This window comes from Rhinatrema bivittatum, chromosome 9 (genome assembly GCF_901001135.1).
Source record: "Rhinatrema bivittatum chromosome 9, aRhiBiv1.1, whole genome shotgun sequence".
NCBI lineage: Eukaryota > Metazoa > Chordata > Amphibia > Gymnophiona > Rhinatrematidae > Rhinatrema > Rhinatrema bivittatum.
Window position 1 is genome coordinate 267,175,448 of NC_042623.1, and position 12,694 is coordinate 267,188,141.

The 12,694-nt window shown below is 45.8% G+C and overlaps 1 protein-coding gene across 2 annotated transcripts in view; it reads right to left on the minus strand.

Moving 5' to 3' along the window:
- Positions 1-12,694, minus strand: part of SLCO2A1 (solute carrier organic anion transporter family member 2A1) — a 127,673-nt gene that overhangs the window by 70,059 nt on the left and 44,920 nt on the right. The window lies entirely within an intron of this gene.

Consider the following 12,694-nt stretch of genomic DNA (forward strand, 5'->3'; position numbering starts at 1 on the left):
CTTCTGTACAGGGAGGAGAGCGTTGCTACAGAGGGTGGAAGTGAGCAGCTGAAATTTTAAAGTTCTACATACATCCAGGCATTATTCATCTGTTCTATTATAAAAGCATTGTGAAGTCTGTAGCTGTTTTTTTTAAATTAAGAAATGGAGAAATTGTCCCAGCTTATTAAGTTAAGAAAACGAGATTGGAGCACTATATTCTGCACCGGTCTTCCTAATTTTGAAGATTGTAATGTCTTCTAAATGACCATCCAAGACAACACAAAAAATTACTCAGTGGGATAGTGACACTATTCAAATACAAAACAGTCACTACCAAAGGTCAATTACTTATACAAAGAAAACATTTTGTAAAATAAATTTTGTAAGGGAAAAACCTCAGAAAACACAGGCTGGATATAGATGAAATTTGAAGACTAATCCAATGAGTTTCAATCAATCATTGATGGAAAAAAACCTTCACATTTTTTTTTAAACCTTCTTATTCCAAATCTTTCTCATACTCTTTTGTACAGCAGTTCCATGTCTTCATAAAGCGAGCTGGATACAAATGAAACCATTGAATGTAAAAACAAAATGTTGTTAGTCCTTCAGATGAAACGGTTCTTAAAGTCATAAAAACAGCAGAACTTATCTGAGAAATAGATACGGAGTTAAGTTTCCAGCACTACCACACTGGTACTTAAAACCCGAATAAAAGTGAATAAAGGACAAAGAATTCAGGAACACTTAGGCAGAGAAGTAAATACTTATCCGGCTATCTGGCCACAGTCTTCCCACTGCCAGTTAGCCAGATAAATACTCTTTCCTTTCATCCTAAATGCCTCCCCTTCCCCACTTCCTGAGTAGAAAGGTGCATTCGGCCTGTGCTAATGCACATTTTCTTTTCATTGTGCTTTTTTAAAGCTCCCTATGCATTAGCCTAGCATCAGGAAGTTAAAAAATAAATTATAATCTGTGTGTTAAAACCGTGCACTGAAATTGAGTGCGCAGGAACTTAATGCGCAGCTTACTGCATCGGCCTGAGTGATTTGAGTTTTGCTCTGGATCTTGCATCGAGCAGCGGAGTGACTGTCTATCTGTGAAGATCCTGGAAGGCTGGTGACCATCTAGATTGCATTGCTGTCTTTCATTTCTCATGTAAGTGCTACTGTTTTTATAACTTTAAGAACTGTCTCTAAGCAAGAGCTAAACAAGAGAGGTTATTTTCCTATGGATTTAGAGACTTGTTTCTGTCCAATGAAATCACAGATTTGTGTATTTTGATATTAACAATTTTGATCTGAATTCAAAGGACTTACAATTTTTTTTTTTTTTTTTGCATAAATTCTTTGAGAGTTGTTTCATTTGAATCCGGCTCACTTTCAGGCCGATACAGTACAGTGCGCTCCGACGGAGCGCACTGTTAGCCTGCAATTAGACTCGCGTTTTCCCTTACCCCTTATTCAGTAAGGGGAGGAAAATGCGCGTCCAACTCGTGGCACCTAATAGGGCCATCAACATGCAAATGCATGCAAATGCATGTTGATGGCCCTATTAGGTATGCGCGCGGGATACAGAAAGTAAAATGTGCAGCCAAGCCGCACATTTTACTTTCAGAAATTAGCGCCGACCCAAAGGTCGGTGCTAATTTTTTCCGGCGCCGGGAAAGTGCACAGAAAAGCAGTAAAAACTGCTTTTCTGTGCACCCTCCGACTTAATATCATAGCGATATTAAGTCGGAGGTCCCGAAAGTAAAAAAAGTAAAAAAAAAAATTTGAATTTGGCCCGCGGCTGTCGGGCCGAAAACCGGACGCTCAATTTTGCCGGCGTCCAGTTTCCGAACCCGTGGCTGTCAGCGAGCTCGAGAACAGACGCCGGCAAAATTGAGCGTCGGCTGTCAAACCCGCTGACAGCCGCCGCTCCTGTCAAAAAGGAGGCGCTGGGGATGCTCTAGTGTCCCTAGCGCCTCCTTTTCCCAGTTTTTACCGCTTCACCTAATTTAAATACAGAATCGCACGCACTGGCGAAGGGCCGGTGCACGCGCTGGGAGAGCGGGCGTTCATCCGCTCTCCCGTGGACTTTACTGAATCGGCCTGTTTGTGATGTCATGGAACTGCTGTACAAACGTGTATGAAAAAGATTAAGAAAAAGAAAAAGGTTTAAAAAAATAAGGGTTTTTTGGGAATTTTTTTTTTTTTTTTTTTTTTTTTTTTTTTTAATATCGACCTCTTACTGTCCTGGAATTCATATGGAAACAAAAACAGTTTGATTGGTTCTGACCTGCTAATTTTCATTCCTGTAGTACTACGGATCAGTCCAGGCTCCTGGGTTTTGCCTCCCCTCCAGCAGTTGGAGACAGAGAAGTTTTGAACGGACTCTGCCCTATACCCTGAAGTGCCACCTAGAGTCTGTCAGTATTACACTGTACCCAAGCAGAAAGCTTAAACCATAACTTCCACTATAACACAACTTTCCCCCAAAAGAGTAGAGGGAATGTAAACCTGTAATGTAGCCAACGAAGCATGCACAAACTCACACCCTATAAGGGGGGGCATACACTATAAGAACATTTGAAAAATCTGCAGAATATTAATAACGAATGACTGAGTGGGCTCTCCGTTTCACCCAACACTGAAATGGGCGGGACTCTGGACTGATCTGTGGTACTACAGGAATGAAAATTAGCAGGTAAGAACCAATATTCCTTTCCCTGTACATACCCGGATCAGTCCAGACTCCTGGGATGTACCAAAGCTTCCCTAACCGAGATGGGTCTGAGAGAGTCCCGCTCGGAGCACACTAGCCCCAAAAGAACCAGGCTCTGGGGCCCGGACATCCAGGTGATAATGCCTGGCAAAAGTGTTTGTAGATTTCCAAGTACCGCCCGGCAAATTTCCTGCGGTGACACCTGTTGACATTATGCCCACGAGGCTACTTGCGATCGAGTAGATTGAGCCTGAAGACCAACTGGGATCGGATGGCCCTGAACTAGGTATGCAGAGACAATAGCTTCCTTTAGCCAGCACGCAATAGTGGCCCTTGAAGCTTTTTGACCTTTCCTGGAGCCATTCCACAGGACGAAAAGATGGTCCAAGAGACGGAAACTGTTCGTAACCTCCAAGTAACGCAAAAGCATTCATTTCACGTCCAACTTCCTTAGATCCCTAGACTCAGGAGTAGAAGAATCCAGGTCTGCAAAAGAAGGGAGCTCCACCAACTGATTCAAATGAAAAGAGGACACCACTTTCGGGAGAAAGGAGAGAACTGTCCTGAAGAAGACTCCTGCTTCTGTAATCCGTAGGAAGGGCTCCCTGCAAGACAGGAATTGAAGCTCCGACACATGCCTCACTGAGGAGATAGCCATGAGGAAGACCACTTTCAATGTTAGATCCTTCAGAGTTGCTCGCTTCAATGGCTCGAAAGGCGCATTACAAAGGGCGTGGAGGACCAGATTTAACTTACACGAGAGACAAGGGTTCTGAACCAGAGGACGCAAATGCTTGGCCCCATGCAAAAAGCGAACCACATCTGGATGGAATGCCAGGGCAACGCCCTGTACCTTACCTCGAAAGCAACCAAGGGCCGCCACCTGGACACTTAGGGAATTAAAGGCCAACCTTTCAGCCAGTCCTTCCTGTAAGAAGGCCAAAACATCCGCAACTGAAACCCTGGATGGCTCCACCTCATGGTCCAGACACCAGGCCTCAAAGATACCCAAATTCTGACGTACGCCATGGAGGTAGAGGGCTTGTGAGACTGTAGAAGTGTGGCAATTACATTACTCCTCAATCTCCGCCTTTCAAAAGCCATGCCTCTTGCAAACAAACGGGGCTTTGGTGCAGAAGATTCCGAGATGGGCGAAACCACAGGGGTCTGTCCACTGCTAGATTCACGAGGTCCGCAAACCATGGGCAATGTGGCCACTCTAGCGCAACTAGCACTACTTCACCTGGATGAGCTTCGATGCAACGCGGCACCTTGCCGACCAATGGCCAAGGCAGAAATACGTACAACAGAATGTCCTTCGGCCAGGGAAAGACCAGAGCATCCACGCCCTCCGCTCCTGGCTCCCGGCGCCGACTGAAGAACCGGGGAGCCTTGGCATTGCGGAATGTCTCCATCAATTCCATGGAGGGCGTGGTCCAGTGGTCGCATAGAAAATGAAAGGCCTCGTCAGAGAGCTCCTACTCCCCCGGGTGCAGCTGGTAGTGGCTGAGAAAATCGGCTTGTACATTGTCCACTCCAGCTATGTGAGAGGCTGCTATCCTGTGCAGGTGCTGCTCCACCCAGCTGATCAACTGCTGGGCCTCCATTGCCACCGGTTGACTCTTGGTTCTGCCTTGACGATTGATGTAGGCCACCGTAGTCGCATTGTCAGACAGCACTCTTACTGAAGTTCCCTTTACCAAAGGAAAGAGGGCCTGCAGAGTTAACCGAACCACTCTGGACTCCAACCGATTGATCGACCAGGAGGACTCCATTATTGACCACTGGCCTTGCACCGTTCTCCCCCGACAAACCGCTCCCTAACCAGAAAGACTCACATCAGTGGTGACCACTGTCCAAGAGGGCATTTCCAAGTTCACTCCCTGGCATAAATTGTCCGGGAGAAGCCACCAAACAAGACTGGAACGCGCCGAGTCCATAAGAGGCAGAAGAATGTGAAACTGTTCGGAGAGCGGATCCCAACAGGAGAGTAATGCTGACTGAAGAGGCCTCATATGAGCAAAGGCCCATGGGACTAGATTGAGAGTGGAAGCCATCGAACTGAGAACCTGCAAATAACGCTTTATTCCGAAAAAACAGCTTGAATGCTTTGTTTCGATCGCCACTGTCTCATGGCAAGAACATCAGCTTGAAATATTTTTTTATAAAAATAAAAGCACTGGACACGTTTAAAATATATATAAAAAAATTAAAGGTTGCAGGAGGATAGTTAATGATTAAAAACGTTGAAGCACATTACCAACAGGTGGTGCTCATTGAATTGTATATGAAACTTTCCACTCCTTCCTTAACAATTTTTTATAGAAAGACGTGTTTTGTTTTTAATTCTTTATTTCTCATTTTCAAATATACAAACATATTCAATTAGTTTGCATTCAGAATAACATGGTTTGGTATCTAACTCAAAAGAAAAAGAAATTTTTCCGAGAAATACAACTTTTAGACCAATACCATTTAAACATATCAAAACAAATGAGAGCGAATTGCATAATGGTATGAGAAAAACAATGGGAAAATTACTAATAAAATATTACAAAAGAAAGGCTTTTCACATAGATCCTGCTTTCCTTTCTATAGTTGCTAACTAGACACTGGGGATGAAGATGGAAGTTTCCTTTGTTCTAAAAATTCTTTTAACTGTTCAGTTATAAAGAAAATATATATATAAAATGCAATGTAAATGAAAAACCCATGGAAATTTCCGCCTAATTTGTGTAGATATTGCTAGGTCTGGGAAATTTTTACTGATTTTTCCAAGTAATTAACTGAATATTTATTGAAGTATTTCTTCATTATTTGATTAATGTCATTAATAGAGGAGAAATTTACCAACAAGGTACCCCATTCAATAACTTGAGCACTAGAATTCTCTAAAAAATTAGTGAGATCACCTTGAAACATCATTTGTGATCTATTATTCATATTCCTAGGTTTAGGTAGGAAATAGCAATTCATCACCATTGAAAAATCTTCTGATACAATGCCAAGAGTTTCAGATAAAATTTTATTTTTAAGTAATTAAAGGTATTTCCCCAATTACTCTGGGGAAATTTAGAAATCTTAAATTATAACGTTTGGCATTGTTCTCGAGAGATTCTATTCTTTTAGTAAGAATTTCCCTATCTTTAACCACAGCAGCATGAAATTCCTGATTTTTTTTCTGAGAATCTTCAAGCCCCTTTATTCTATCAGCAGATTCTTTCATTTGTTTTTGAATATGAAATACTTCCTGTTGATTCCCAGCACTTAACGCATCTACTTTACCTTCCAACTCCTTAATATTAGATAACATTCCAGCCATCATATCCCACAAAATGTCTAGTGTTACCACTTCAGGACGAGTGAGAGGTCCTGATATTATACCACGGGTTAGATGATCAACATTCCCACCTAAGGGATTTTGTAACTCCAGTTCCTTCTCTCCACTTCCTGGAGTTAAACCAGTGGTACTAGTAGCTCCTTCTTCTACTAGTCCATTATTGCGGGTTTCAAATATTCCCGCTTCAGGATTAGTATTGCTGACCCCTATAGCAGCTTCCTCAGGGCTTCTCTCACACAGTCTCTGTGCCAGTGGTACTCCGGTATTCGGACTTAGGGAGTCCTCCTCTGCCGGCTTAGATTGTCCTCCCTGACAGCCTGGCACATCAGATTCCTTGGTATCCACATTCTTTAAAGCAGGAGAGAGCATAAAACAGCTAATCTCCTGCTGTATTGGTGAAGGCAATGGGCGTGAGGGAAAAACCCTCGCTTTCCCTTTTCATTTTGGAGGCATAATTTATTCCTTTAATTTAATTTTCAACTTAAACAGTAGAGACAACTGCTTCTGCTCAGTCTATGCAGCCAATTTTCCACACATGCAACAGAATAACATACAAGAGGTGCCGAGAGAAGATTATTTTTCTTTAAAAAGTACCTATTAAAGATGAATCAATCCAGTCAGAAAGATGTTACTGATGAATTCCGACGAATCCAGGTGAAGCTGGGCTAAGCCGTGCGCCCCTTAAGCGCACGCGGCTTTAGCGGTGCACTGGTGTCTGCTGTGTGCCACAAGCGTCCTGCTTAAGTGGGGCTCTTCCGGGTTCCACCTCCGGGTCCACCCTTCGACATCACGATTCTCCTCAGCTGGAGATTGCCGTCAGGGAAAGCAGGACTCTCACCCCCGGGACTCGTACAGCTGGCAAATAGAGAAGGTTGTCTCAGCTCTTACTCCTTACGCTCTCAAGTAAGGTATCTCAAGGGTCCCGCTTAAGTGGGGTTCTTCCGGGTTCCGCCTCCGGGTCCACACTTCGACGCCACGATTCTCCTCAGCTGGAGATTGCCGTCAGGGAAAGCAGGACTCTCGCCCCCGGGACTCGTACAGCTGGCAAATAGAGAAGGTTGTCTCAGCTCTTACTCCTTACGCTCTCCTAGAAAGACGTGTTTGTTATTTACTGGGTATTGATTTAAACGCATGTAGATTCCTGGGAATCATGATGATGTAATATTTAATCAGTATAAATCGTCAAAATTATTTTTGAAGGAGGAGATAACTATTGAGGCATTTTGAATATCAGATTTTGTAGATCCCTCTACAACAGTTTTTTTGTGTGTTTTGTTATTAGACTCTGGGATGAGGCATGGATCGCAAAGCATCCACTTGAGTCTGCACCTTGGCGAGTCGCTCCTCGGTAAGGAAAACCTTGCCCAAGTGGGTATCGAACCGAGCCCCCAAAAACTCCAAGGACTGGGAGGGAACCAGTTGACTCTTGTCTGGATTGACCACCCAGCCCAGAGAGCTCAGCAACTCTAGGACCCGCTGCACCGCCTTCCGACAGAGGTCTTCCGATTTCATTTGAATCAGCCAGTCGTCCAGATAAGGATGCACCAGAACACCCTCTCTCCGGAGAACTGCTGCTATGACCACCATTACTTTGGTGAAGACGCTGGGCGCCGTTGCCAGTCCGAAGGGCAGGGCACAGAATTGGAAGTGATGTCCGAGGATTGCGAACCGCAGATACCTTTGATGGTCAGGACGGATGGCTATGTGCAAGTACGCCTCGATCAGATCTAGAGACGCCAAAAACTCTCCCCTGTGAACAGACGCTATCACGGACCGAAGAGTTTCCATGCGAAATCGAGGCACTCATTGAGACCGATTGACTCTCTTTAAGTCAAGGATGGGTCAGAATGTGCCTTCCTTCTTTGGTACCACGAAGTAAATGGAGCAGCGACCCCGCCTGAGCTTTCCTGGGGGTACTGATACTATGGCGCCTAACTCCTGCAGCTGCCCTAGGGTGTCACACACAGCCAGACGTTTTTGCTCGTAAGAGCATGGGGGAAACCAGAAATCTATCCCGGAGCGGCCGAACAAAATCTAAAGCATAACCGCATTCTATTATGTTGAGGATCCACTGTCTGACATCAAATTGGTCCACTCCTCTAGGAAAAAGGGACAACCTACCCCCTATCTTCAGTATGGAGGAGTGAACCAGCATCGCTTCATTGTGCAGACTTGAGACCTCCATGTCCCTGTGGAGCCCCATCTCTGCCAGGACGGTAGCCTCGAAAGAACTGATTCTAAGTATGTTGCCGGCTTGAACCCTGGCGAAACGAGGATCCGGAGGATCTAGAGGATCGAAAACGGCAATTCCCCAGGAATCTCAATCGCTGGGGCTTATCCTCCAGTAACTTATGGACCTTGTTCTCTCCCAGAGACTTAATCATGTTCTCCAATTCTTGGCCAAAGAGCAGCTTTCCCTTAAAGGGCAAGGATCCCAGCTGGGCTTTTGAAGAAACATCCGTGGACCAGTTCCTGAGCCATAGGAGTCTGTAGGCAGAGACAGCCGAAACCATAGTCCTGGCCGAAGTACAAAGGAGATCATAAAGCGCATCTGCATTGTAAGCAACCGAGGCCTCCAGCCAACTGGCCTGAACAGCTTCTGTGTCAGAAAGGGATGCTACCGATTGTAAGTGCTGCACCCAGCGTAGGCTGGCTCTCAGCGCAAAACTGCTGCACATGGCGGCACAGACACCCAGAGCCGACACTTCAAAAATCTTCTTCAGCCGCACCTCCAATTTGCGATCCTGCAAATCCTTAAGGGCTGTGGCTCCCGTCACCGAGATGGAGGTCCTTTTTGTCAGTGCAGAGACCGCCGCATCCACCTTGAGGAGGTCCAGGGCATCCTCTGGTAGTGGGTACAATTTGTCCATAGCTCGGCTGACCTTCAAGCCCAAGTCCAGAGTGTCCCACTCCCGAAACAATAGGTCAGTAACTGATATATGAAAGGGAAAAGAACAAGCTGGACCCCTGAGACCGACCGTCACTGGATCCACGGCTCCCAGCCATGAGTCCTCCTAAGGAAACTCTATTCCCAATTCCTCCAGAATAGTGGGAATAAGTGGCCTCAACTCATCCTTTCGGAACAAATGCACCACCTTTGGGTCATCACCTTCGACCATCGGTGTGCCGGTCTGCTTGAAAGGCTGAGGCTGACTGTCCAGATCCGCATCCGGACCCTGAGGATCCAGCGGATGGGTCTCATCTACATCCAAAGCCACCGAAGGCGAACTGTCCATGGGGCAAGATACAGATCTGAGCGGCCGTTTAGGTTGCTCAAATCTGTATCTTGCCCCATGGACAGACCTCCCCCCCCCCCCCGGGTGCTTGGGATGCTTGTGGGTCAAAATATCCTCTTTGCCCCCAGTCGAGGGCACTGGGGCTGAACGAGGAGCCTTGCTACCATGTTTTCTAGCTGCCTTCCGAGCCTTAAAGGCCTTGTGGAGGAGTAAAACAAAATCGGAGGTGAACAATGAAGAAGAATCAGAGGCCCCCGCAGGGCCCTCCCCCAACGAGTTCTCCCAATCAGCCTGCATATCACCTCCCTCCCCCCCGGAGGCTCCAGGCCGCAGCGATAGCAGTGGTGGGGAATTCCCTTCCCCCAAAGCAGCCTGCTCCTGTGCTCTGAAAACCTCCAAAATGGCTGCTGTTCCCGCGCTCAGCGGGAACGGGTCTGAAGGTTCATGCGGCCGATTGAGCCTCCCAGGCTCTCAGTGTCCGCGGGAATCGCCACCATGGGAAACCGCATTTTTGGTCATCCCTGAGGTGCCCTCTCCCCCGGGCAGGCACTCGGAACAAATACCGGCTCTGGAGAGCCGCGCACGCACACTCCCACAGGTGCTGCAGGCCGCACCACCCGGCATGATGAGCAGCGCTAATTTTAGAAAGGGAGCTCGGCGGGAGGAACGGAGAGGTCCAGAGAGGCTGTCGGGCAGAAAGGCAAATCAAAGGAAAATTGGTTCTTACCTGCTAATTTTCATTCCTGTAGTACCAAGGATCAGTCCAGACCGCTGGGTTGTGTCTCCCTTCCAGCAGATGGAGTCAGAGAAAAAACTGAAAAGGCACCTCCCATATAACCTGGTGTGCCACCTGCGATCCTTCAGTATGATCCATACCATAGCAGAATGAAACATATTATAACCGCAAACTTAAGAAACAATGGCTATATCAAACTGCCTAATGAAAACTGCATAACTTATGTACATGGAGGGAGTCCTCCCAGATGCAATTTAAAAGCTATTCCCTGTGAAGTATTCTGCAGAATGAAAACGACTCTCCAGATTACATGGGCAGGCATCTAGACCGATCCTTGGTACTATAGGAACGAAAATTAGCAGGTAAGAACCAATTTTCCTTTCCCTGTACGTACCCAGATCAGTCCAGAGCACTGGGATGTACCCGAGCCGCCCTACATGGGGTGGGACCTGGAGAGTCCCGCTCGAAGAACGCTGCTGCCGAAGCCGTCGACATCCGCATCACAGATGTCCAAACAGTAATGCTTAGCAAAAGTATGTAAAGATTTCCAGGTAGCCGCTCTGCAAATCTCTTGTGGCGAGACAAACTGACTTTCCGCCCAAGACGCCGCCTGAGATCTGATTGAATGCGCCTTCAAACTGTCCGGCATTGTGCACCCGAAACAGAGATATGCTGAAGATACGGCTTCCTTCAACCATCTGGCAATAGTGGCCTCTCTTAGGACCACTCCATAAGACAAACAGATGGTCAGACAACCGAAAGGCAATGGTCACCTCCAAACAGCGAAGCAGAATCTCCCGCACATCTAATCTGCACAAGTCGCGAGCCTGAGAAGAATCACAATCCAAATCCGTGAAAGCAGGCAACTCCACGGTCTGATTCAAATGAAACTCCGATACCACCTTTGGTAGAAATGAGGGCACCGTGCACAGAGATACTCCCGAGTCTGAAATCGGGAGAAAGGGTTCCAGACTTGCAGGAAGCAGAGTGATCTCTGCATTTCAAACTTAACAGCAAGGAAATTATAAAATGCTGATCATATCTAGATGGTAGGCTATTTGGATGTCTTTCCCTCTGAGTCTACCTCTTGTAGATTCATATATTTGACAGCCATTGCAAGACTGAATGAGCTAGCAATCCCACTAAAGGCATAATTTGAAGGACTACAGTTTTGTCATTCAAGCAAAGTAATTTCAGTATTTATACAGTACCCTGAAGCAGGATGCTTTACCACAAATTATATACAAGTACAGTGAGTTCTTGCCCCAGAGAAGTTACAAAGAAAGAGAGCAATCATAATAAATTTTGGAGATCATTTACTTAGCTGCATTATATATTTACTGCGTGGTAAGTAATTTAATGTGGCAATAATGCATAGAATTTTAAATACCATTCACTATTTCACCCCTGATTTTACAAGTATGGAAATGAGCTGCTTTGCATGCGAATGCTTTGCAAACGCACACAAAGCGGCTCATTACTAGGCGATTTCATGTTAATAAAACAACATGGCTTGCCTGAAAAATTGCAAACCACATTATTTTCATGAAAATTAGATACAACTGAGGAGCTATAGCAATTTTCCCTGAGAGTATCGGGATGCTAACTCGAGTCTTGATGCTGCCTGGGCTGTAAATTAAAGGGGATAATTGGCACTGAGTAAACCCCTTGACCCACTCACCCACTCCTCCCCACTGCCACATGAGGCAGCCTAAATAAACCTTAAAGGCCATTAAATTGGGGCCCAGGCTCATCCCCTTTTTCAAAATCCTCCCCAGGCAAGTCCCTCCTTCCCCAAATCCTCGTGGACTTCCCAATTTGCTCTGATAGTTTAATGGGGGCAGGTATTTTCCAAAATGGCACTGGCAGGCCAAAAGTTCCCCTTTGCTCCTATCACACGATGCAGCAACCTGTGCCATTTTGGAAAATACCACATAAATAAGCCCCTTTTTAGCCACGGGACAAAGGGGGACCTCCTCCTTTGAAAATAAGGGCCGGTGAACATACTGTGGTTACAAAGTAGCCACTGTTCTTTGAGCTTGCACTGAAGCAGGTGCAAACTACATATCAGAAGGTAAGCACAGCAATTTGAAAATGCAATCATAGTTCATATTTTCCTTCCCCCTGATCTTGCCTACTTTTCCCCACAAGTGAAAATATGTACTCTATGAAACAGCTCGTGTACTTTTATCCTTTGTATAAAATCTTGTGATTATTGCCTTCTAAATGGGTACCTGAGGCAACTGGAAATAAACATACTTATCCAGGGTCACAGTGAGCATCCATGTCATCAGCGGGATGTGAACCTGTTACCCGCATCCCAATCTATTAGTCTAACCACCAGGTCAAGCAATCTCTGTAGAGATGCACTGATCCCCTGCATGGTCCTCTTGCATCCAGACTAATGATGTAGAGATCCCAAGTCTTTTCCTTCCTAGCTGACCCTCTATAAGAAGAATACCACCGGGTGCCTACCTCTTTCATCCCTTATCCAGATTGCTCCTGGGGCAATGGTCCTCCTTCAAGCAGACAATTAAGTGTAAATTTGCAAAGACTTAGGCACCTTTTACACGAGTTGAGTTAACCATCCCACGTAATAACCTACGTTAAGTGAATTTTTAGCTGCTTGAAGTATGTATGTATTTTTGGCTACATAGAAAAGAGGCAAACCAGGGGCATTTCGGAAGCGTGTTT